This window comes from Quercus robur, chromosome 8 (assembly GCF_932294415.1).
Source record: "Quercus robur chromosome 8, dhQueRobu3.1, whole genome shotgun sequence".
NCBI classification, from domain to species: Eukaryota; Viridiplantae; Streptophyta; class Magnoliopsida; order Fagales; family Fagaceae; genus Quercus; species Quercus robur.
Window position 1 is genome coordinate 62,963,878 of NC_065541.1, and position 22,170 is coordinate 62,986,047.

Sequence of the window (22,170 nt, forward strand, 5' to 3'; positions counted from 1 at the left end):
CCAAATACTAAAAACAAAATTTCACTTTCTCTTTATTTCAAAAAATCCACCCACTGACCCACGAAATCCCTTTCTTTACTTCTTATTCTTTTGTTTTGTCTTCTTTGATACACTTTCATTTGCACCGGTACCATTGCCCACCTACCAACCCCCAAAACTCCAGTCCTCTGCACTCACAGTCCCAAGAAAAAAAAAAAAAATCAAATCTTGACCAATTTTTTCTTTCTTCATTAGCTTTAGTTTTGGAACTTGGTGACTGATGAGTTTTCTTCTCTTTCTTAAGCATTAGACATTCATCTCTTTTTAGTGTCTTTTTTTTTATTTTCTCAACTATCTACACCTAAATATTCACATAGTCTTTATATTTTCATAGATTTTTAGAGAAATACATGATTGAAGGCATGGGGAGATTGTTTGTGATGAGTCTTGAAGGGAAGATCTAAAGTTGGAGGCAGTCAGGCGGAGGCAGTAGGCATTGCCACACGGGTGACCCATCTTTGCACTTTGTGAAGACAAAATTTTTAAGGTAAAATTATTTTGATTTATTACCTATTTTTTATTAGTTAGATATCATGTGGCTGTGGATGTGGCAGTGGGTGTTGTTAAATTGTTTGGTTTTGTGTACCAATACTTGTGTGTTTAATTTTTGTTTTTGTTTGAGGGGTTATTATTAATTAAAGTTGTATTAAAAATGAGTTGTATGTTTAAATTATAGTGGAAATTTTGTTTTTTCTTGAGTATGAATAACATCCATATAACTAAGTAAAAATTTCTAATTAAAATTTTATTTTTTAAACTTCTTTTCAGGTTAATTTTTGAGTCATATTCTTAAAGCTAAAAGAATTATGAGCAAACGAAAAACAATTGATGCATTCTTTAAGCAAAAAGATGTTAGCAATTCAAAAATTAGGACACTTGTGGCTGTAGAAACAAATGTTGATACTTCGATGCCTAATGAACACCTTGACCCCTCCAAATGTTCAAGAATTCAATCTGAAGAGATAGATCGTGATTCAGGATCACGTAAACAAATATGTGAATTCCCTATCAACAAACAAAATGAAATCCGACGAGTTTATCTTAAAGAAGGTCCATATCAACCTAAAAATATAGACTATTCATACAACGATGATACTCATTGTCGTCGATTTCAACCTTCATGGTTCGAATCGGCCCCCCCATGTAAAAATTCCTGGCTACGCCCCTGTCTATATCAGAAAGGAATAGGGGTGTAGACACTTTAATCATGTGTGGGAGATATACCGATATAGAACAGGAACCAGGTTCTGTTCCCAATACCGAATGCATGTTCTAATTCTGGGGTAGAAAAAACGTATACGTAGTTATATGATATTGCTCTATGAGATAAGTTGACAGGGAAACCCAGCAAGAAGTCAATGGAAAAATGGAATGAAAAATTTATAAGCTAGATTCCTAAAGCATATACTACCGTTGAAATTCAAAGACAAATTCTGAAATTCAGGGAAGTTCCACTTGAATGCTGAAATCCATTTTGTAGTGAACATTATCCTCTTCATATATATATATATATATATATTTAAACAAAAACAAAAATAAAAATCCACATTAAATATAGATAGACGATGCTATGAGCATTGTATGGGGAATAAGCATTTGACAAACCAGATTCCATCGGCATCAAATTCTAGCAAGAGGCATTTTAAAGGCAAACACTTTAGCTAGACCCCTCTAATAGAATTAGATGACATTTTCCAATTGAAAATTCAAAACTAAGTAAATGGAATGTTGATTTGGCCACAAAAAAAAAAAAATTTTTTGGGGGAGGGGTGGGTTTACAAATACTATTATTCTTGGATTTTTATGTAAGTGTTCATTTGATTTAAATTCTTGATTTAAGCCATTAATCCCATGGAATGGTGATTGTGGGGCCCAATAGTTTGTGGGTTCGGCCCGCTCGCTTATGGGGAGTCCACAGACCCCAAACTGAAGGAGGCCAGGGCCCAAGCCCAAAAATATTAAGCCCAAAGGGGCCCGAAGATATGGCCGAGGACGGCTTAGCCCTCGGCAGACCCAAGGTCTCATTGAGGAAAGTGGCATACAAGCAAACTTAAAATATCATAAAATATCTCGGAAAAATTGTCCTTAATACCCCTCATTGATATGACGTTACACCTAACAGAACCGAATTCTTAGGCTTTATTAACCATGCCCAACAATGCTGGGATGTGATTGACGGGACAAATATCAATCCTGGAAAAACTGACCCTACACGTGGACGAGGGACAACAAACGTAGGCCAGTATAAAAGGAAAGGTAAACTAATTAGGGAGCCCCCATCCCATTTCCTGGAAAAAACTCCAGGAATGAGAATGCCCGGATAATATATGCGCTCCACCATGGAAAACCCATCGACGGGTAACCGGAGAAAAACACCAGTGCTCCTCGGACATGATCCGAGGAGTCCAATCCCTCAATTTATAAAGTTATTGGGCTTGGATATCCAGACTAAAGTCTTTTCTAGTCTAGGTTTATCTAAGGTCCGGCCTGTACTAACGCCCCGTGACCCAACGCTAGCCTTTCAAGCCCACTCTCTACAAATATTATTGTGGGGGATCTTTCATGCGCGAGCTCAATGTCGTTGTTGGGCCGTTTAAGAGTCGTGTCCCCACAATTGGCGCCGTCTGTGGGAAGGCTTGCGCGTTGGCGCAGGTGGCGCATGAGTCAACCCTCTAGCAAGCGGAGATTCGCGAGTTTTTTCCCATCTCCGGTGACCTGAAGTTGTCGCTCTGATATAAACTTGCACTAGGGCTTACATCCTATAGCACCAGCGGCACGGGCATCTCTAGGGGCTTCCGACTCCAAATCAGCCATCCCCGTCATGGTCAAGGGGCTGACCTCCAAAAGAAAAACAAAAAAGTTTTGGACAGAACCAAGGCCTTGCATGGTCTTCGGACCCAAGCCTATGGGGAAATCAAGTACAAACAAGAGATCTTACAAGTTTTGGACAGAACCAAGGCCTTGCATGGTCCTCGGACCCAAGCCTATGGGGAAACCAAGTACAAACAAGAGATCTTACAAGTTTTGGACAGAACCAAGGCCTTGTATGGTCCTCGGACCCAAGCCTATGGGGAAACCAAGTACAAACAAGAGATCTTACAAGTTTTGGACAGAACCAAGGCCTTGCATGGTCCTCGGACCCAAGCCTATGGGGAAACCAAGTACAAACAAGAGATCTTACAAGTTTTGGACAGAACCAAGGCCTTGTATGGTCCTCGGACCCAAGCCTATGGGGAAACCAAGTACACAAAAGCATCATCGGAGTTCCCTACTTCCCAGTCGATTGCTCGGATGGATTATTTAGAGATTATCAGCCTTGGACGGTGTTCACGCGCGTATCATAGAATATTCAACTGTTATCCCGGTTAGTTTCCTAAGTTAGATTTACTATGAATTATCGATATAATGCCTGGTAGTGTTGATAAATGGGAGTTAGTTAGATTATGTTTCAAGCTACTTTGCTCTAAATATTCTTGAAGAAACACACACATAGGGCACACCCATTCACTAAGTAGTGTTGTCAAAGGAACAGTATCCAAAACAAGTAAAGAAATTTCCATTTTCACTAAAACAAAGAAATAGTACAGCATACAATGAAAAGCTGGAATCAGTTTGTGTCAAAGCTCACTACATAACCAAAAAGAAAGGAAGATACAAGAGAATAAAATAAAGCTGAGGAGGTAGATCAGAGGAGAGGTTGGCTACAGCTCCAAGACCTCGTTCTTCCTCAATGCTTTCACATGCCCACAACTCAAACAGCAAAAGAGACCTAACTTGAGCCTGACACCGCTGAAGGAAAGGTGCAGGGAGTTGGAAGTTGAGGGGCTTTCTCTAAATATTCGCCTGCCGCAAAGCAGAGGCGCTGATGGCGGAAAATCTTTCTTCTGACATACCAAAATTCTGGCATGAACAGAACCTGCTTCGGATTTTGACTAAAAGAGGGAGAGAACCCCTTCCCCCTCGGTCGAAATGGAGTGTTCTCCTGAACTTATGTTTCCTGTGCCCATACCTCACTACTTTGAGTCTCAAGAGGACACGGTGCTTCTGCGGCGGAGAGAGTTCTTTCTTCCCAACCCTTGCCTTAAACATGTTGTGCTAAGGGAGGAGAGCTCCGGATGTGGGAGTTATGATATGGGAGAAAACTGAAGGATTTGTGCGTATATAAGGCAACTTTCTCTCCCTCCTGTTTATTTGAAAAGATAAGGTGGTGGCAGTCAACTCACGCAGCATCCCAAGGTACGCTACAGACAAAACAGTTCTGGCTCAACTTCCAACATCAACTGCAACCACAAGATTAAAGAAGCCTCGTAAAGGCAAGCCTCGTAAAGGCGCACCTCGATCATTGTGACATCAGAGAGTACCGCGTGGCCAGAGGTTGCAGAAATATCTCTTAATTCATGAGCTAAGTGGATTCGCGGCCCAAGCCCGCTCTGCGTGAGGGCCCAGGGACTGCGGCCCACGCCGAGAAATAGCCTTTGCCGAGGACAACCCCTGCTCGGCGCCTTATGAAATGCCTGATGAAAGGGAGAATCTGAACTCGAAGAGTTTTGGACAGAACCAATGCCTTGTATGGTCCTCGGACCCAAGCCTATGGGGAAACCAAGTACAAAAAAGAGATCTTACAAGTTTTGGACAGAACCAAGGCCTTGTATGGTCCTCAGACCCAAGCCTATGGGGAAACCAAGTACAAACAAGAGATCTTACAAATTTTGGACAGAACCAAGGACTTGTATGGCCCTCGGACTCAAGCCTATAGGAAAACCAAGGACATAAAAGTTTTGGATAGAACATAGGACTTGTATGATCCTCGGACTCAAGCCTATGGGAAAACCAAGGACATAAAAGTCTTGGACAGAACATAGGACTTGTATGATCCTCGGATTCAAGCCTATGGGGAAATCAAGGACATAAAAGTTTTGAACAGAACCTAGGGCTTGCATGGTCCTCGGACTCAAGTCTATGAGGAAGCCAAGTACATAAAAGAAAAAACGTAAGTTTTAAATAAAACCCAGGCTTTGCGAAGTCCTCGGACTCAGGTCTTTTGGGAAATCAACTGCTTGGATGGAGAAGTTTCTCGGCTCAAATACGGGAAAAAGTTAAGGCCAGTGTGTTAAGAAGATGGCGAAACGAACTGATGATCGTTAGCCTAAGGAAATTGTTCATTGGGAAGGTGACATGTCCTCGGATAACTACTTATTACACCTTATCGAACACTTAGTCCCCACCTCGAATAATTTTAAGGTAAGTCTCGTTCTTCACTGGTCGGATTGTTATGTCGAATAATAATTTGGTTAAAGTTATTATGGCGTCTTTTTATTAGCGAAAATTTTGGCCTTAGTTGTCATTGATTCAAATGTTATACTATTGTGCCGAGCAGTGTTTGCAAATTTATTAAAACATATAAACAAGACATGCGAAATAGAATAACAATAACTTTTATTAATACGAAAAGTTATTACAACGTACAATGGAGGGCTTAAACAAGTCTATACAAAAAATGAACTGCCAAAACAGTAATAACATCCGTAATACAGATAAGTAAACAGTCAGGTGTCCTTTAAACTCGCCTTCAAAGTCTCTCTAAAATCTCTGTCTCAGTACTGCTCATATCAGGAGAAGAACCTTCTTTAGAAAAAGTTGAAGGAGAAAGAGAAGGAAGAAGAATTGGAACACATGGAAGTACTTCGGCAAGCTCTTGTCAGCAAGGAGTGCAAAGGGAAAAGAAGATGGAGGACATGAGCAGAAGATGGAGGAGATGAATGAAGAAGATGGAGGACATGAGCAAGAAGGAGGAAAAGAAGAGAGAAGAGATGAAAAGAAAAAGAAAGGAGCAAAAGAGAGAGAAGGGGAATCAAAGGATGGCGCCAGTGAACAAAGAGAGGAAGAAGCAAGGGCATTTAGTCCCTGCCTCAATCCTAACTCTTAGCACACTGGAGCCATATTAGGTATGCTCATGAGAGAGCGGGTGGAGATGATAATGGAGGTTTTCGACTCAGTCACACCGAAAGTGGGATGTGACGAGTCCCTGCTTCGGATTTTGGCTAAAAGAATGGGGAGGCAGATCTTGAGTCTCCGCCATCCTTACCCTGATCGAGCCATCTCAAGTTTTGTTAGGACATGGCGTTTCTAGGAGAGGAAGGGTTTATTCATGGTTGACTACTATGGTGGAAGTATTATGGGATAGGATATAACCAGAGGAAAGAAGTGAACTTGGGGAAGAGCCTGAGGGGTTCGAATATGAGAGAATCACCTTTTGTCTTCTCTCTTTATATAGGGGAGGAAGGCAAGGGTACGTAACACGTTCTAATCCCCAAGGAAATCTGCAGATAAATGGACATCCGTTTCGTCCCTCACGCTGTCAGTAACCGTTAGATCTGGGAGGTCTCGTAAAAGGAAGACATTAAAGGCGTGCTTCGAATAGCCAAACGGCATAAACGCATCACGCGTAAATTGAGGAAAACGTCTTGTAGACTGGCGCATTCCTCGGGGAGGTGAAGAGTCGCCAACGTTGGTCAATGGCTGAATTAAATGAACCGCAGTAAAGGCTTGGTATTAACAAAACCCACCTTTCCAACCAAGACGTTGGACAGCAGGGTTTTGAGGGGCTAATGTGGGGCCCAATAGTTTGTGGGTTCGGCCCGCTCGCTTATGGGGAGTCCACAGACCCCAAACTGAAGGAGGCCAGGGCCCAAGCCCAAAAATATTAAGCCCAAAGGGGCCCGAAGATATGGCCGAGGACGGCTTAGCCCTCGGCAGACCCAAGGTCTCATTGAGGAAAGTGGCATACAAGCAAACTTAAAAGATCAGAAAATATCTAGGGAAAATTGTCCTTAATACCCCTCATTGATATGACGTTGCACCTAACAGAACCGGATTCTTAGGCTTTATTAACCATGCCCAACAATGCTGGGATGGGATTGACGGGACAAATATCAGTCCTGGAAAAACTGACCCTACACGTGGACGAGGGACAACAAACGTAGGCCAGTATAAAAGGAAAGGTAAACTAATTAGGGAGCCCCCATCCCATTTCCTGGAAAAAACTCCAGGAATGAGAATGCCCGGATAATATATGCGCTCCACCATGGAAAACCCATCGACGGGTAACCGGAGAAAAACACCAGTGCTCCTCGGACATGATCCGAGGAGTCCAATCCCTCAATTTATAAAGTTATTGGGCTTGGATATCCGGACTAAAGTCTTTTCTAGTCTAGGTTTATCTAAGGTCCGGCCTGTACTAACGCCCCGTGACCCAACGCTAGCCTTTCAAGCCCACTCTCTACAAATATTATTGTGGGGGATCTTTCACGCGCGAGCTCAATGTCGTTGTTGGGCCGTTTAAGAGTCGTGTCCCCACAGTGATAAATGAAATCTTCGGTTAATATTTTTTGTTTTATAAAAATTGATTTAATCATGTGATGTACTCATATTTGATATTTCTACCATATCATAAATAATTTTGATATGTTATTATTACCATGTGCACATCACATGTTTAAATTTATTTAACTTTAACAAAAAATGCTAACACACGGTTTGATTTATTGCACATCTTAAAGTCCCAATGATTAATTATTCACATCGAAAATATAAATACTAAATTGACATTCCCATCAAACTCCAAAAATGATATTTTTAAAAGCCTTGAAAAAAATGAGAGAAAAAGATGTTAATCTCTATATATTGTGAAATAGATATTAATTTATATTTAAAATTGTGTTAATGTTCAAGACAAATTAACATACATCAAACCTGGCAAGTTTTAAGGCATTCAGATTCCGGTGTTGCATATGGTGAAAATTAAGCCTGTACATTACAAGTTACAACATAAGAAAATTAATTTGTATATCTATTAATTTGATCATTAAAATTTAAGAGTGAAAAAAAAACTTTTGTAATTTTATTGACACTTAAAGGTCAAGTTAATCATGTAAATGGAAAAAAAAATGATCATTTTGTAAACATAATCAAATTTAATGGGCCAAAATAAACAAATCTCTAACTTTAGGGATCAAATTATAAATAATAGTAGATTTTAATGGTCAAAAGTATAATTTAGTCATAAATTATTGTTCTTTAATCAATTTATTTCTTGTGGTGGTGTTGAAAGTTTTTATCCCAAGATTTGAGATATGGGCCAAGCCCATCTCTAGCTTTGGGGACAAAAACCTTAACAAATACCCCCCCCTCCCCCCCAAAAAAAAAGAGCCCAACGGGCTGCATTGTAATCTGTGAGTGAAATGCCATGAGTGGAAAGATTTTAAAACATTATTGTATTTCAATTCATTGGAAAAATGAAGTAGGAACCAAGAATGGGATATATATTGCAGAGCCTCAACAACACGTGTGGAATCTCTTTCAAAGAGAAAATAACAGAGCTTGTGATGCTATTCTTTCTCACACTTCAATAGATAGCTAATAATACGAAGTCATGTCTCAAAAAAAAAAAAAGTGGAGGAAGGGAAAATAGTCATGGTTTCTGGCTACTTATTTAGTTATCTCTGCACTGACATTATCAAATGTCAAAGAAAGGTTAGCACAATAAGAATGAGGTGGTCATGAGGACCAAGACTCCACTCCTCCAATCGTCATAAAAAATCAAAGTAATTGTTTGATCAAAGACAATGACTGAAGCGAGGGGGAGGAGAGTGTGGACTGTGGACAATTCTAAGATAGACCCACCTTTTCCTTTCTTGCTTTTCCAAACTTTCCAGTACCTCGTCAATGGTATTGGTCCCCCACGAAGGACGAGAAAAAGAAAAGCTCTCTCTTTAAGCAAAGCCCCTCTACTGTACACTCTGCAACACCATCGAGATATGTACAATGTACTGGTGTATTATGAGTAATGTCATGGACATGACAAAATGTTACAACAATGTCACAATATTTTTAAATTAGTATGATAATTCACACGGGTTTACCATTATTTTAAATTTCAAACTTTTGGTGTGTTAATTTGAAAATGTTGTGAATTTTTTGTGAATTTTTGTTGTACCAGTAACATTACTCATATATTGTATTTACAGTGAAGAAAGTTATCAACTTTTGGTTGGCCTTATTATAAAAGGCAATGTGATATAGCGTTTTGACTTGCTTGGACCTAGAAAAAGGTGGATGACAAGGGTCTCAGCTAAAGCTTCAGGTGATGCTTTTTATTTTTATTTTATTTTTTTATTTTTTATGATGATTCTGATATAAGCTATTTTTGCTCTGGTGTTTATAACAATCTGAAAGATAATGTATCTATTTGTTGTTAGTTTGATGACTATTGATATGATTAAGCAAATTTTTGATGTGGGGTCTTATCTTTTTTTGGTAAAGTAATTTACTTCTATTTGTTTATGGGTTTTTAAGTATTGTGTTTTTTTTGTTGATAAATCGAAATTAAGGAAATAGGGGTCTTTATGTGAAAAATTCTTGTTGGTTCATTTGTCCTCAGTTTATGTTTTACATCATTATACTTGGTACGATCATCTCTAAATTTATGTGTAATGTTATTTTTCTTTCGATAAATATAACTGTGTATGACTTTAGATAGAATAGAAGGAAGGAAAAGAATACTTGTGGCCAACCCGAACTAATTTGTTGAGGATCCTTAGCCAACTCCAAAATTTTGAGACTAAAGGTTTTGTTGTTGTAAATTTTAAGTATGTGTTAGATGCAATGAACTCAAATGATATATGATTTACATCTTAACTTTTTGAGCAATACTCAAAGCTCAATTTATGGTTAGTGAACTAAAGGACTGTGAGGTTTTTATTTGATGAAATTCTTCATTTTGGGTATTTGCATTTTTAGAGGTGACTTAAAACAGTTTCTACCTTTTGTTGTGTGCCATTTTTGCACTTGATATTTGACACATTGAACTGCATCTCTAATGTTTTTCAGAAATAAAAATGAGTGCCTAAAATACATTGGAGCATATTCTCAGGGAAGTACTTGAAGTGCTCAAGACTCTGCAGGAGGATTGGGAGACAAGATCTCAATTCATTAATGAATTACGAGGGGTTGTTGAATCTGTGGAAAGTTTGAGAGGTAATTTGTGCTTTCACAGTTTCATGGTCTTTCAAAAGATTATTATTATTTTTTATGGGGATAAGATTCTGTTAAAGACTGTTGCTTATGGTGTTTGCCAACTTTTGAAACATACTTAGAATCAATAAATCTTCCAGGATTTGCAATTGAAGATACAATTAGTGGGAATGGAAAGATTCCATTCTATATCCCATAAAATTTTTATGCACAGATCCATCCACTAGAATGGTTCATGTTAAAAAAGGAGAGCTTCTTGATCTCAGGAATCCTAAGACTGCTTGACCTCCATACTGTGAAAGAACACATAGTTGGCTTGTAAAAAAAAACGTTCCAATTTAAAGGGCTGTCAGGTGGCATTTAAGGTGTGCTCTGCCTCTAGTTGCCATTAATTAATCTATGATATATTAGTAAGAATGCCTGCCAAAGAATCATGGCTGCTGTTGAACCTGTTTGGCTTGTGGGCTCTGTGTAGAGTGCGGGGAATCATTTGATAAAATAACTTATGTTGTTTGATCCAAGATGGCTATGTAGCACCACTGGGCCAAGACTATGTAGTGGCCATGGTTTTCTTTAAGATGTTGAAATGTTAGTTTTGAATTTACTAATGTTTACATCAGCACATACCTTTTGGCCCATATCTATTGGATAATCGATACTCAGTTGGATATTTGAATGTGAAGAGGAGGCTGGCAGCTGACATTATAGTTGAGCAGGTGGTGTGGTAAAAATAGGAGTTTTGTTTTTGTTTGTTTGTTTGTTTTTTTTTTTTTTTAAAGCATGAGTGATTGGTTTTGTGTGACTAGTACTTAAATTAGTTTACTTTTTATTTGGAAAATTGAGCACCGTCTTCTTCTCGCTCTTAAAACTTTTTATTTTTTTTATTAAATAATATATTTTATTTATTATAAAAAGGGAGAGCTCAAGCTTACTTAAGGAATTACAAAGGAACATCCAAATGGTCCAAAAAGGTCAACTAAATAGCTACATGAAATCCCCTGAATCATAATGCAATATTCAAACAAAGTTATCATAAAACTACCCTTAATATCTTGCATCAATTTCTTGTCATCTTCAAAAAACCTATGAATCCTCCCTCCAAATGTTCCACGTGATACAATGAGGAGTTGCTTGCCACACAACCTGGATTCCATGACAGCCAAACACTCCTCTCTGACCTTTCCATGAAAACATCAAGTCTATCACCCGCCTTGGCATTACCCATATCACTCCAAAAGCTGTAATGCAACGGGCCACAACTCTCAAGCTATAGGACAATGAGGAAGCAGATGCTCTACTGTTTCACTACTACACTTGCATGTTATACATTTATTAACAGCCACCATCTTCCTCTCAATAAGATCATCCAAGGTTGTTGTCCACGCATAGAAACCCGCCTTAGGAGAGACCTTGGTACCCCTACACACCCTTCTAAGGGAATGCAGATACAGGCACACGTCTCAAACGCTCATAATAGGATCGTACAGTAAACTGCCCTATTGGTACTAATCCAAAATTTCATGACCTGCTAAGGACATTCCAAGGACATTTCAACTAAATAGCTACATGAAATCCCCTGAATCATAATGCAATATTCAAAAAAAGTTATCATAAAACCACCCTTAATATCTTGCATCAATTTCTTGTCATCTTCAAAAAACCTATGAATCCTCCCTCCAAATGTTCCACGTGATACAATGAGGAGTTGCTTGCCACACAACCTGGACTCCATGACAGCCGAACACTCCTCTCTGACCTTTCCATGAAAACATCAAGTCTATCACCCGCCTTGGCATTACCCATATCACTCCAAAAGCTGTAATGCAATGGGCCACAACTCTCAAGCTATAGGACAATGAAGAAGCAGATGCTCTACTGTTTCACTACTACACTTGCATGTTATACATTTATTAACAGCCACCATCTTCCTCTTAATTAGATCATCCAAGGTTGTTGTCCAAGCATAGAAACCCGTCTTAGGAGAGACCTTGCTACCCCTACACACCTTTCTAAGGGAATGCAGATACAGGCACATGTCTCAAACACTCATAATAGGATCGTACAATAAACTGCCCTATTGGTACTAATCCAAAATTTCATGATCTGCTAAGGACATTCCAAGTGGCACAACAAGTTATATCTGTAAAGGCACTGGTATGTGGCATTGAAGCAGTTTTTAGAAGTTACAAAGCAGCATCCAACAATGCGACAACTGTCATTCAAGCCCAAGAAAAGAGAGACAAGTGAAGGAACAATTGTCAATAACCATCGAGCCTCAAGTATAATAGAGGGCTCATTCTTAAGAAAAGGACACCATTCTCTACTGACAAACTTGCTAATACAGAGATCATATTCTTCTCTTGTAATGTTAGTTCCTTAGGATATTCTCTTGTAGATAATATGGCTTTAGAAGGTGTTCATGCTTGTAACTGCTTCCATATAATCTTGTTACTCTGTTTAATGTTGTTTATACAAGTTTATTTTAGCTTGATTCATGTTTTTAGTTGTTAGTCTTGTTTGATCCATAATGCATTATCTGATTTGATGTTTAGAATCTTTACTTACACCATGATCTGTTCACTGCTTTGTATATTTACCCTCGAAATGTTTACTGCTTAGATTGATTAGGCTTTGACCTTTGAATTGCTCTGTTTACAATCAGATTTAGTGTGGTCCTGAATAACTTAGTTACTTGGAATCCAATGGCATTTGATCTTACTTAGAAGCTTAGTCCTTGTAGGTGGTAACTTATAATTTTATTTACTTGCATTTCCTCCTTCAAGCATGGACATTCCTCTTAATTGAGACAATACCGAACCACATCCCTTTAAACGCGAAGGCAAATAATCCATCACAATTCATAATCAATCAATTCGACACTTGGAAAAAGGCATTGAACTACCTGAAGTCACTTCAAATAGGTCAAAATTAAAATAATCTCAAACACGCCCTTTCTCATCCTGAGTCCAAAATAACAAAATCTTCATTTTCTTTTGAAATCTTCCTGGAATAAAGTAGATCCATTGATTCAATCACTCCTTCTATCTCCCAATTTTGAAAGTCCCTAAGGAACTTAAGTTGCATATGTAGAATTCCCAACCTATATATCTACTGTGTTATAGACAAAACTAGTCTCAAATTATCTCGAGGTTCTTTTGAATGTTGGTCTTGGTGAGGAAGCTTCACCTCCATGTGCATAGAGATAGGAAATTCTTAGCTGCCTGGCACACTAATACCCCCCACCCAAAAAAGAATTCTCTCCCTATAGGCAGGCGGGGCATCAAGGGGATCCCTCTTTACTAACTTGAAACAGGATGGCTAGGTTAGGGTTGATGTAGTTTGGTCCCCAGAGAAAAAAGAAAAGAGGAAGATTCATGCTACAAAGATCGTCAAATTAGGTTTTAGCACCATATAAATCTTTTTCTTCATTGTTTGCTTTGTCTCCTCAAGCTGAAAGAGACATGTATATAGTAAAGATCATCAAATTAAATAAATTTTCCTTTTGGTTTCTTTTTTCACTAAATTTCAATTGTTGAGTCATTATTAATTTTTAAGTCTTATTTACATAAAGAGTAATGCTTGCCATTAGGTAAAAATTTTATGACTAACAACTTAAATTAATGACTTGGCTCAAACAGGTGCAGCAATGGAACCGTTTGGGTCATTTGTGTCTAATTTGTTCACAAGATGGAGTGACATGGATATTTCTATCAATTTACCAAAGGGTGGATCTATTTCATATGTTGAAAATGACTGCAAACAAAGCTTATCAAAAAAAGAAAAAAAAGAAGAAAAAGACCACAAAAAGATTTTACTAGGAGATTTACAAAAAGCTATGCTGAGAGGTAATTTACTTTGAGTTCAAGCATTTTTCATTTTGCCCCCCTCCCCCTTTCTCTCTCTCTCTCTCTTGAATGCTTGTATTCTGTCTTGCCTCATTACTTAAGCATAAAAGTTTCAGAAAATCCATGTTTCTTATATCTTGACAATCTCTCTTGCTTGTTTGTTAACTTTAATTAATGCTTTGTTGTAATTGCTTGTCTCTAGTGCATGTATTGAAACACATGTTCTTGCAATTAGGACAATTTATGATATGGGCAGAAGGTATTTATGAATCCTGGAAATTATAAAAAAGAAAATTATGTATGAACTGTAACATAAAGTGCAAATTGGGGAACTTCAGTCCTTGTACCATCTTCACCTTTTGCAATTTTTTCTTCCAGAATTTATTAAAACTTTTCTAAAAAAGAAGTAAAACTTTATTTAGCATGCAGTCCAGTTGTGAAAGTTTAGTTTTTGTGTAGTTTGTAATAATGTTATACAGTAGACATGGATGGCCATTTTTCCAGGTTGTAATTGAAATTGAGCAAGATTCTATGAGTGGCTTTTATATGAAATTGGAAATATATCATTCCATTGTATTGGACATTGCATCCGTAACTAGTAAACTAATTGCATCCAAAGGATCATTGTTGGGAGTTGGAACTTAACGAAATGACTTTTTTTTTTTTTTTTTCATCATATTGTTTCATCCCTCTTGCATGTGCTTATGTCTTTATTGTATCCGTCTTTAAAAAAAAGTTCTTTTGGAAACTGTGAAGACAAATCTGTGAATGGTGTCAGAGTGGTCTCTCTATAATCTTTGAAAGTTTAGAACCTAGGGTTTGTGTATGATGCTTAATCAAAGTGGCCTTCTAATAATCTTTTCGAAATTGGATGCTTTGGTTCCATTTGTGTTGCCTTCTTGAACTCCAGAGGTTTTCTTTAAAGTTTTAAACTCAGTAATACTTTTTTGTTAAGGGAAAGCGATAGGAGCATAAATGCATGATGTAATGCAAGCTTATTAAATTTTTACGGGTTCAACATTTTTCTTCTTTGTTTGATCATTCTTCATTACAATGCCTCTTTCTTCAGTCATAACAGTTTTGATCTGCAGGTCGATGGCAGATGGTGCAATTAATCCCTGGGAGTGTTCCAATTCTAAAATGCAAGAGTAGCCACTATGGCTTCTCTTGTGATATATCAATTGATAGCCTGAAGAGCCAAATGAAGTCAAAACTCTTGTTGTGGATTAGTGAGATAGATGGGTGCTTTCGTGACATGGTTTTACTGGTATGTTCTTGTAGTAATCTGATACTTGCTGTTGTGGGATAAGTTGTAGTGTTTGATGCATTCTTTCTAGTATGTGTAGGTCAAGGAATGGGCGAAAGCACGCAAGATAAATGATGCAACTCCAAAAAGTGGGACTTTCAATTCATACTCTCTTAGTTTGCTTGTGATCTTCCATTTTTAGGTAACTCTTGAATCTTGATCATTATTTGTCAAGTCCCAAACCTGATCAGGGTCTAGAGAGCATGAGATAACTACTTGGTCAATTTGTATAAGTATCTGTGTCTATATAATTTTTCAAATTATCTAATCCATTAATAATAGTCTGTTCAATTGGAGAAAATCCATAACGAAATAAAATAAAATTGAACCATTATTCTAAAATTCATGTCACAACTGTTAGAGCTCTAATCCCAATTACAAAACATCAGTCTAACAAAAAGAAAGTTCCATCAACAAAAGACAAACTCCCTAGAGTCCAGATTACTCAATAACAAGTATTACATCAAATCCCAAAATATGATATCCTCGAAAATCTGAAGGAAATAATCCTCAAGTTCATAATTTGACTGCAGCTGCCTTCATCCACGGAACCTCTAATCTGTGAGTGCCTCTAAGTATCTGAAATGAGGGGATAAAAAGGGGTGAGATAACTCAATAAATGGAATTTACTAACATGGGTTGTGGGGATGAACCATTTCCAAAAATAGTACCTTTTTAACAAAATGACAACTTTACAATCATTCAAGATTTCAAAAGCAATTATTTCATAAATTAACAGTGGGAAAACATATCACACTGCTTCAACATGGTCACAAAAATGTGTCATATAACAATACAATTTTACTGTGAGCACATCATGACATATCAAACATAATCACATTAAAAATTCCCCACTAAGCCTTTCTATTTGTGGTCAATGTTTACACCCCGTTGACAGGGTTGTGTGGTCCCCTTTTTGGGACTGGGACCCCTTCTTTGGGGCGACTGCTTCTTTGGAACCTAAAGTTGGCCAAGCTCCCTCTTTGGAACCACGTCCGGTAAACTCCCCTTTGGATCTACCAAAGGTCCAATGGTGTACTATCTCCCCTTTAGGAACATCTCCTCCTTGGGACTAGTTACGGTACCATGCTTCTCCTCACAACATGTCCTAGGGTTTCAAAACCATTTCTCAAAATGCCCTCAGCCAATATATTCCAAAACAAATCTCACTAAAAATATTTAGAATAACCTTGCAAAACAGATATGTTGATATCATGAAATTTCTATATCCTGGCAAGTAAAAATGACTCATAACAAATCATAAAACATCATGAGTAAACGAATAGTAAGTTCTCAAGACAACATTTCAACACAATTCTGCAAAGTACTCATAATCACTTTTCTCAAAACATCATGGGTATAATTGAGCAACAACTTTCTCAAGGAAATGTAAAGGCAACTTAAACCATAAGATTTTATAAAATTTCACACTTTTGAAATGTCTCATCCACACATACATAGTTATATAAAATTTAGCTCGTCCCACAATATTTTCAAACAAACAAGCAATCAAGGCTTTTAATAATATCCACATCAAATATTTAGAGAGTAAGAAACAAGATGTATACATAAATATAAATATTTCTTCATTATAACCATAGTTTGATAGTCAAAACTATTTTTGAGAAAATCCCCACACTAAGAAATATTATTTACCTTAAACTTCCTGCAAAACCGACAACTGTATGCTCCAAAACACTGGCTAGAGCCTATAAGGTCGAATTCAAAGGTACTTCAACATACATGACAAAGCATTGTAATATTTACTACTATCATAAAATAGTGTGCTAGTAACTAAGGAACCCTAGTGCTGATTTTTCTGCTATAAATGAGAATCAAGTTATACTGTAATTCTCGTGGTCCTGATTACATTATGAAAATAGTTCCTCCAATTTTCCTTTTATCCATATTCCTTTAACAAACCCAAACAACTGATTGGACTCTAAAATTCACCACTAAGTCTAGGTTTCACAATCCCATCTCAAGACTTCTCAAAACCTAGCCATCTACATCAAAATTTAACCAATTTAACTTCAAGAGAAATTGCATAACCAGCCCAAGGCTGGCTGGTTATTGCTTAAACAGCCAATCAACTCTGACCCTTGAAATCTTATACTCCCCTTGCACCACTTAATAAACTTGATAAAGTGGAATCTTGAACCAAAGATGTTTGCGTGTAGAGAACCTTGTGCTGATATATATTCAATTGACAAGTCCAATTACATAACAACATAAGGCACTTTAGTTGATTACACAATGACAATTTCGAACTAACCACACCTTCTCATCAGTTAGTATACAAGATTAGTGTGTGTATTCCTTACCCATAACGTACCAAATATAATTCAGCCCTTATCATGTGCAACCTGCAGAAGATAATTGTAATTCCTAGAGCAATTACAAATCTGATTTGAAGGTCAGTGTTTAATATATAAGCCGAAAGCCTCAAACACATGATTCCCATATCTTATATTTAAGTATGAAAGTGGATTTCTCATCTCCATGGACCCACCAATATATCTATGAACATCACCCAACAGAAACTATTCTATATCAAAGATGCCCAAGAGACCAACATTAGATTCCATTGACTTATCCCAACGGAACTAACATCAAATGATTTCTAACTTGCCCAACGACAAAGCGATAAAAGCATTGCAAGAAAACTTCAATTGACTTGCCTCAACGACGTCAACCTTTCTCGTTTCTCCAAGATTCAGCTAGGCATTTGGTTGGGTCACATGTTGTATAAATTCTGAACTGAGGGCAAGGTTGTGTTGGCTATAGAGTGAAGGAGAACAAATATGGTGACAAGTGTGGGGAAGTTGTGTTGGCTACAGAGGGAAGGGAAAACAATCTGGTGACACCAGGTAAAAGAAAAATAATATGATAACTAGTGTTTGGTTCCATTGCTAAAATTGCCTACGATCATTCTCACTTTCTATCTCTATAAGCCCACTTAAATAACTTTCCCCCTTGTCTACTTGGTCCTTTGGGCTAATTATCCCATCCAATTTCCTTACCCATGTAAATACGAAATGAACTTCCGGAAAATTTTTTATTTTTTATAAATAACCTCATTTTTTGGTCATTGTGCATGTAGGCTTCCTAAAATGTTCATGAAATTTTAATTTCTCTCGTCAGGGTGTGCACCACTTAATATTGATAATTGATTAAGATGATTAAATTTCAGGGTGTTACATAATCTCGTAATGGTTAAAATTTGAAGGAGATTTACTCGCTTCTCTGTGGAATGCATTTAAGATGTTTGCTCTGGACCTGGTTTGTCAAAAACTTTTGGGATTATCATGCTGTTGCATCAATCTTATTCCTTTTATGATTAAAATGTCTTGTCATGTTTTGAGACGCCAATATATTCTTCTTCCTACTTACATATTTTTATTTATGTATTGATATTCTTGAGTTGGTTTAGTTTCCTGTCTTTGGTTCCATGCATTTTGAAATTTACTTATTTAGTTCTGAGTTCTGACAAGTGGTAGGAAGATTTAATATTCTTTATCACTGTTTTCTTTTAGACATGTGAGCCTGCAATTTCACCACCTCTTAAAGATATATACGAAGGAAATGTTGCTGATGATCTTCGAGGTATCTTTCATCTTTAATCTTAAGCACAAAACATCAATGTCATTCTGGATTCTTAGAGTGGTGGAGATGTAAGCTAGGTTATACTTTTTTCTCTGAAAACATTAATTTCTTTTTCTATTTTGTGTGCTGCTAATGTTATTTTTTTGGGGGGTGATTTAGAAGGCCAATTGCGGAAATTAAAAAAGAAAAAGAAAAAGACTCTTTTGTTTGCCTCACACTTATAATAGGATTGTCTAAAGACACGAGACATGATCAGGTCAAACAGGTTCTAAGGAACATATATTTATGTCCAAGGTTCATATGACTCATGTTCTTTCTCTCTGTGCTTTGGGTTTGGTGTTTCTAAATGTTATACTGCCACAATTACACTTTAGTGGTGTGGTCGAAAGGTCATGGAGCTGGGTTTTTTGTTTCCTCTTCTATTATCAAAGCCATATGATTGGTTTGGCGAAGTACTAGGGTAAGTGAGGCATAGATAATAAAACTAGTGCTAGTATTCTTGAAAGAGTGATAAATGGTAATATAAAAGGTGCAGTTTACGTAGAAGAGGAGCCATCTAGAATCAGATTGTTTTGTCATAACATAGATATTGAAGTTAAATTAATCACCATATTGGTTTATGAAAGCAGAAATCTTGTCTCAATTTAATTGATATTTAACTTGCTTTAAAGTTCTTGGTAACAGAATTTGTAGTTGTAAGGATTGTGCTAACCATATGACCCATGTGATGGTTGTTGGGAGTACCAAATGGTGCCATGTCATGATTAATTAGAATATATTAGAACAAATATTTATGATATAATGAAAACACTGATTAGCCAGCATTCATTTTTCTTCAAAAATATCCATATCTGTAGATGGGATGAGTCAAACTGATTATCTACGTGTCAATGATGGAATTGAAACGTGGTGTTAGAGAGAAGTCACCTACCTAGCAGAATGAAACATTTGGAAAATGTAAGAGGGAAAAATCTGAGTTCAATTAATGGTATTGCATTGCTTCCTTGCTTTTTGGGGGTTTCTGGAAGTTACAGTGACGTAGCTATGGGTTATTTCTTTCCTTGTCAAAATTGGAGGATTAACCAACTTGGCTGTAATGGATATGCGGGATAGATGCATTATTTTGAGTCAATTACAGGTTCTTTAAAACAACTGTTTCTTTTTTCTTTTCTTTTTTGAGGTGGGGGGGGGGGGGGGGGGGGAGTGATGTTATATATCAAGGGATCCTATTCTCTTCATACCATTAATATTCAATGCCTCTTGTCACCAATTTGCATTGCATTGCAGTATTTCAACATGCTTTGTGCAGGCGAGAGAGCTGTTGCGGAGAGACATATGGAAGAAGCATGTGCTGCTAACATAAGAAGGTTCAGACAAGTCAGACAAGTTAATCACAGTTCTTTGTCTGAACTTTTCATTTCGTTCCTTGAAAAGGTGATAATTTCTGTCATGCTTTCTACCTTAATGAAGAATCTTGGTTGTAGACATTTATATGGTTTGAGATATATTTTTCCTGTTTATTATGCGTTTAAATATATCTAGATTATATAAATTCATTTTAAAATGCTGATTATGTGTTTCGGGCAGCACACCTTATTGGATTGGGTTTCTTATGTAGTTGGAATAGTTTAGGATTTCATTTTGGTTTGAGTTCAAATAGGGATTAGTATTTTAGATTGTTATCTGTTGAGAGTTTTATGGACATGATCTTTTATTCCTGTGAGCTCAATAAAAAGGCTTCAGGTGGTTTATTTTATTATAGAGATGACTGATTAATAAAATTTCAGATTGGAGATTTCCAAATTGTTGTGTGCTGATTCCTAACAGCTTAGGTACTGATGCCTAAGTTTTCTTGCTTGGGGCTGATTGTAGGCAACCCCCAAGTGTTGATTCTTAGGGTTATCTTTTTAATTTTTTATTCTTTTATTTTCCTCTTGATTTTCCTGCATCATTGTGCCCCAGAATCCGATGTTTATATACTTGGGAGGTGCCCTTTTCTATATTAGTTTGTTGAAGTTTCCCTGGTATCTTCCTCATATCTGAGGTTAGGATGGCTGCTATGGCATCATATGTACTTCCTAACAGTATTGATTATAATTTTTTTTGGGGGGCAGTTTTCTAACATAGGTTTCAAGGCCTCAAATGAAGGAATTCGTACCTATACAGGAAAGTGGGAGCTCAGGAGCAATACAAGATGTTTGCGCAAAAGAAGGCCAATATTGGTAACTCCCTCTCTCTCTACACACATGCACATTATTGTCAACTCTCACACTTCATACAATACTATTATTACCACTGCCACTGCCACTGATTTAATTATTGGCACTGTTGATGGCTGGTTAGATTGAGGATCCTTTTGATCAGCAAGAAAATTCCGCGAGGGTTGTTTGCAAGAGTGGATTGGCAAGGATATCTAAAACATTCGAGATGAGTTCGGTTATTTCAGCTTCTCAGAATGAGGATTTACTGCTTGCCACCCTTTTTCGACCACAAGTATCACAGGATATTATTGCCAGGGCACGTCTTAGGAATCCAGCTTCTAGTGTTGGGGGCTCCCATGCCCACCTAACACGTCCACAGCTACAAGTGGACAGGAATGTGAACTTACAGTCAGAAACTCAGAACCAATTTCAGAACTTGAGGCTAGAAAGCTGTTCTTACAATCCAATCAAGACAGAAACTTTGAATGTGATCGAACAATTTCAGTCAAAAACTTGGAACCAATTTCAGAACTTGAGGTTAGAAAGCTGTTCTAACAATCCAACCTTGACAGGAACTGCGGTGGCACATCACCATCAAGGCTAGCACAGGTGGAGACCAAAATCTGATAGATAGCTTCAAATGGATTTTTACAGTAGTCCATTGTTTCTTTTGAAAGTTTAATGGCACCTGGGTATTTCCATGTCTCCCAGAATAAATTGTTAAATATTATATGCTGCCCACTGCCAAATCAAATGAGTGTAGCACATTTTGACTTATGTGATTTATCAGGGCTTGAGAAAGAATGACATTGATCAAGTCTCCAGAACGGGTTTGATTGCCTATTTATAAATGTTTTCATGTGTTCGATCATCAATCAAAGAGCTTACAGAGGCTGGTAATGTATCAAGCGAAATAAATTTCTTATGACAGTCGAATCTTGCATGCCAATTTTGGACTTTATTATTATTATTATCATCATTTTATAATGGAAAAGTTTGGACCTTTTTAAGCTTATACTTATAGCTCAATTGATTATTTTCAATGGGTTCAAATCACATTATCAATTAAAAAAGAAAAACTTTCTCAAAAAAAAAAATTAAAAAAGAAAAAGAAAAAAAGAGAGACTTACCAATTTAAGCC

General features: G+C 37.2%; 1 long non-coding RNA gene and 1 pseudogene across 1 annotated transcript; one reads left to right on the forward strand and one right to left on the reverse strand.

Moving 5' to 3' along the window:
- The first annotated feature begins 9,935 nt into the window (after positions 1-9,935).
- Positions 9,936-21,880, forward strand: LOC126697566 (protein HESO1-like; annotated as a pseudogene).
- On the reverse strand, positions 15,528-18,172 carry LOC126697571 (uncharacterized). The gene is made up of 2 exons (XR_007646222.1): positions 16,879-18,172; positions 15,528-15,801 (listed from the first exon to the last, which is right to left on the reverse strand). It is a non-coding gene; the product is annotated as an uncharacterized LOC126697571 (long non-coding RNA).
- Positions 21,881-22,170: the final 290 nt, after the last annotated feature.